Raw genomic sequence first — 5,112 nt, 5'->3', positions numbered from 1 at the left:
GAATCGTGGTCAAAGTATATTCATAATAATGTTCTATACAACATTAAGAACTACATATTTAACAACATTACAAGTTCTAGAATATCGTTGCAATAACATTGTAATAATGATTTTTTGCTTACTGGGTACATACATGGAATGCGTTCCGATATTCGCTGCTACTAAAAATCTGTAGTATTCCCAGTAAGCAAGGAACATTAAATTAACGTTTAGAAATATTGATTTTATGTGTATTTTTTAAACGTTTTTTAATAATATTATACACATATTTGAAAAATATTATTTCGTAATATGATTTTTCTGAATGTTGTTAAAATATTTTAAAAACGTTACAGAAAATATTTTTCAAATGTTACTCTGACATTTATTTGAGATCAATGCAACAGTTCAAAGTTCCTTGTAATTTGGACTTGGAAATAACGTTGGTAGTATATTAATTTTCTGTTGTTAGAATGTTATTGTTTTATATTGTACGCAACGCTCATCGCGACAGCCATGATGCGTACATTTACGTATGTACAATGCGTGAGTGCGTATACACGCGTGTGGATCGAGCAGTGCGGAGTGCTCTTTATTTAGAGTATATTTATATATAAATAAGTAACTATTATATTCTAAAAGTTGTATATTAATAATAAAAACTCAATTAACCATACGTGCTATGAATAGTAGTTGATATGATTATTTATAACCTATAATTTAGGTTATAACGTACAAATAACGTTCTTTGGGTATCGGTAGAAGCTATATAGTGGAATTATTTGCTATTTTCTTGCAATTTACTGCCGATTATTTTTAGCTGTTTGAACGCGTCGAGATCATGAGCAGACGCACGCTTGTCGCGACAGCCCATCGGAAGCAGTAATAGTTCTGGAGACTGTAGTCGCATTATCTTACATACGTATGATGCGTGAGTGTGTCATATATACGTACGTTTGTGCTTGTGCTGTCGAGCGCTTTTAATTGTATACAACATTTTTATATGAGTAATTATTATATTCTAAAACTTGCATATTAATGATAAGAACTTAATTATCTATATGTGCTGTAAATAGGTAGCTGGTGATTCAAGATCTATTTTTTGACCTATATAAGAGAGAGATTTGCAGAAGAAAAGAAATATACCAAAGTATTAATAAGGATCAAACATATTCTTGATGTATGTACTCGGGCCGCGAGGCTGAGCAATATTCTAAGGAAAGTATTATACAATTGTATCGTTTTATATTGTGCGCAACGCTCATCGCGACAGCCATGATGTACATGATTATCTTACATACGATGCGTGAGTACGTATACACGTGTGTCAATCGAGGAGTGCAGAGTGCTCTTTATTTACAGCATATTTATATATAAGTAATAATTTATATTCTAAAAGTTGTATATTAATGATAAGAATTCAATTAACCATACGTGCTATAATTATTTATTGTGCTATGAATAGTAGCTGGTGATGTAGGATTCATTTTCCAATTTACAAGAGAGATTTACAAAAGAGAGGAAATATCAATTAATTTTTTTACATTCTATAATAGATTTGTCCTTGGACATTAAAAATATCATCAAGGTTCGTCAATGCTATTATTTCAATGGTACCAAACAGTGTAACTTTCTATAAAATAACCTCAAAATTTGACGAAATATGTAAATGATAACGTATAAAGCTGGTACACTATGCATGAAGACGATTTGTTAAAGTATTGTACGGCTTTAATACATCATTGTTTGCATGTACCACTGTAAGAGTAATTTAGTATAAAATTAGTATAAAGTTGATAGATGTAACAAACGATCAATACAAACAAGACCAAAACTGACTTTTTATTTATTTCTATATTTTTTCACATATATGTGCTATCACACTCTAAAGTATATAAATATATTATTGTAAGCGTATTTTATATGTACAGGGCAATGAATATGTCTTAACATATGGGATCAATTGTTGTATCAAATTCAAAAAACCACCATTTGAAAAATTTGACCCCGGCTAAGATAAACATCAGTGAACAATATATTATAAGGAAAACTCTGTACAAGATACTAGAAATGCTAAAAGATGATCAAGAAGCTTTTACACAAGTCGTAAGTAAAGCTGCTTATTATAATTAAATTATATATATATTAAATTACAACCTTTTTCTTATCTAAACTATATTGAATTCTTCTTGTTTTAGAGGCTATTAGACAACAATTCCTTGTAATACAGAGAAAGACTTGGAACACTCTATAATGGAATGGCTTAGATTTGCAAACATCCGTAAACAAAGAAAAAAATCTTAAAAGGTAAAAAAGTAACATAATGTATTTATGTCTGTTAAGTTAGCACCCCCCATAAAAAACCGGAATAACACATATGCAGAAATTAAGTGCTCTTCATGCGTTAATTATATGTGCTCTATTCACGATTTTTGTGCTTGAGCGGTTTCGTGGGAAATTGCAATTGAAACTGGGGGTGCTGGCTTAACGTAAGCTATTATAGCACCCCCACTCATTAAAATTACATATAAAATAAAAAACTCATTATGCTAGAATTATGTGCTTTTTATGTGTTTTCAAATGCCTCAAACAAAATTAGTCTATCTGTAAGTTTAAAAAATATACGCAAAAAAAGATCTATATACTATACTGATATAAGAGTAAAGTATCAGTTAAAATACAGAAAGCGTAATAATTCTTGTCTTAAAATGTTTCTTGATTAATGTGTTCTCGAAATATGCACAATGAAATTTTCGTGCTTATCCCCTTTGACCGACTTGAACGTGAACACCCCATACGTACAAAAGTAAAGTACCAGTTAAAATACAGGTAGCAAATTGGTTTTGATCTTAAAATATTCCTCAATTTATGTGCTCCCGAAATATGCACAATGATTTTAAAAACATAAAAATCACATTAATTTTTTTTGTCAATGTAATTTTTTGATACAAATTTTTTTAATAAACATAATTATATATGTAATATCTAAATATTCTATTACCATATTCTTTTGTACATCATAAAACAAATATATCTTTCAAGTATTAGTCGCGCAATTGTAGCGTGAACTGCACTATTATTCATGTAACATTAACATAAAAAACAATACACAAGAGATTCTATATAAATACAAATTAAAGTTTACTAAAGAGTAACTAATTTTGAAAATTATATTTTGTTTCTATTATTAGAAAGGAAATGTTAAAAATTAGTTAAACATATGTTTACTTATATGTATTTATATATTGTTCAGAATCTCAGTGAAAAATTCTCCATAATATTTAGCAACTTTGCAATACTTACTCATAATTCATATTAAATAACTTTAAAAATGTATACAAATACATATATTTAATTTGATAAATATTAATATAATTATATTACTTATATACAAAATTATATTTTACTTGTATACCTCAATTCTTCCTATCTATTCCTGCATGCACTTCTTCCATCTACTCTCATATTTGATACTGATAACTATCCCACGTTTTGCTAACAATTTTACATATATAACAATATTTATGTAAAAAATACTACATTTAAAAATTTTTCTGAAATCTTATTAAACAAGTTAATCAATACATTAACCAAAACAAAAATCTTATTTTGTTTATTTTGAAAACACATAAATTGAGGAACATTTTAAGACTAAAACCAATTCGCTATCTATATTTTAACTGGTACTTTACTCTTGTACGTATGGGGTGCTCACGTTTTGGTCGGCCGAAGAGGATGAGCACAGAAATCTCATTGTGCATATTTTGAAAGCACATAAATTGAAGAATATTTTAAGACTAAAACCAATTCACTATCTGTATTTTAACTGGTACTTTACTCTTGTACGTATGGGGTGTTCACGTTTGGGTCGGTCGAAAAGGATGAGCACAGAAATCCCATTGTACATATTTTGAAAGCACATAAATTGAGGAATATTTTAAGACTAAAACCAATTCGCTATCTGTATTTTAACTGGTACTTTACTCTTGTACGTATGGGGTGTTCACGTTCAAGTCGGTCAAAGGGGATAAGCACGAAAATTTCATTGTGCATATTTCGAGAACACATTAATCAAGAAACATTTTAAGACAAGAATTATATTGCTTTCTGTATTTTAACTGATACTTTACTCTTATATCAGTAGTATATAGATCTTTTTTTTACGTATATCTTTTAAACTATTACAGATAAACTAATTTTGTTTGAGGCATTTAAAAGCACATAAAAAGCACATAATTCTACTATATTGAATATTTTATTTTATAATATAATTTTAATGAGTAGGGGTGCTAGCTTACGTTAAGCCAGCATCTCCACTTTCAATTGCAATTTCCCACGAAACCGTTCAAGCACAAAAATCGTGAATAGAATAATTAGCACATAAAGAGCATTTAATTTCTACATATGTGTTATTCTGCTTTTTGCGGAGGGGGAGGGGTGCTAACTTAACAGACATAATATATTTTGATACGTAGACTAAATCACTGAAGATGTTACTAATATTTCTGAAGTTGAATGAGAAATTCTTATTTTTCAGCAACTGTTTGATAAAGATCCGGAAAGATTAATAATCTGTTTAAAAGGAAAGAATAAGAGTTTGGAAAAAAATAGTAAAAGAGTTATATTAAACTAAAGCATCTGTATCGCATTGCCTAAAGAAGAGTTAGAAGGCACCTTAATTTCTCTTATCCGAAAGCTGACTTCAAAAATCCTTTCCTAGGATTCCTTCCTAGGATCAATACTTTCTGAGGTAATCGGCAGAGATAATTTGCAGAAATAATTGGCACACGAAATAAATCTCATAATAAAACCTATATATGTATATGTATATGTATATATTTGTTCATATAAATAAAACTACTTTTTTATGGTAATTAGTGTAGTGCATTTTATTGAAAATAAATACATACTCCCTGAAATAAAAATAAAATATCAATAATAACTTTAAATAAACGTTAGAATTAATATTACGGTAATCTTAATATAATATTGTAATAAAGTTGATAGTTTGTTTAAATTTTTATCTCAAAAACATTACAGGAATGATAGAAAAACCTTAGCAAAATGTTATTTGCAACGTTATGGCACTCCCATTTCAACATTACTGAAATTTCGGAATCGTGGTCAAAGTAT

The 5,112-nt window shown here is 28.7% G+C and overlaps 1 long non-coding RNA gene across 6 annotated transcripts; it reads left to right on the top strand.

Annotated features, from left to right (window-relative positions):
- Positions 1 to 396: 396 nt before the first annotated feature.
- Positions 397 to 4,807, top strand: LOC112459884. Of its 6 annotated transcripts, none has more exons than XR_003041374.1 (6): positions 397 to 600; positions 800 to 986; positions 1,056 to 1,356; positions 1,911 to 2,085; positions 2,178 to 2,286; positions 4,517 to 4,807. It is a non-coding gene; the product is annotated as an uncharacterized LOC112459884 (long non-coding RNA). The 6 variants fall into 6 exon arrangements; XR_003041376.1 differs by lacking the exon at positions 397 to 600 and adding an exon at positions 1,536 to 1,567 and having other exon boundaries at positions 719 to 986; positions 1,056 to 1,285; XR_003041375.1 differs by lacking the exon at positions 397 to 600 and adding an exon at positions 1,536 to 1,567 and having other exon boundaries at positions 719 to 986; positions 1,056 to 1,289.
- Positions 4,808 to 5,112: the final 305 nt, after the last annotated feature.

This window comes from Temnothorax curvispinosus, unplaced genomic scaffold (genome assembly GCF_003070985.1).
Source record: "Temnothorax curvispinosus isolate PA1 unplaced genomic scaffold, ASM307098v1 QBEX01010191.1, whole genome shotgun sequence".
NCBI lineage: Eukaryota > Metazoa > Arthropoda > Insecta > Hymenoptera > Formicidae > Temnothorax > Temnothorax curvispinosus.
This window is presented reverse-complemented; position numbering and strand designations above follow the sequence as displayed.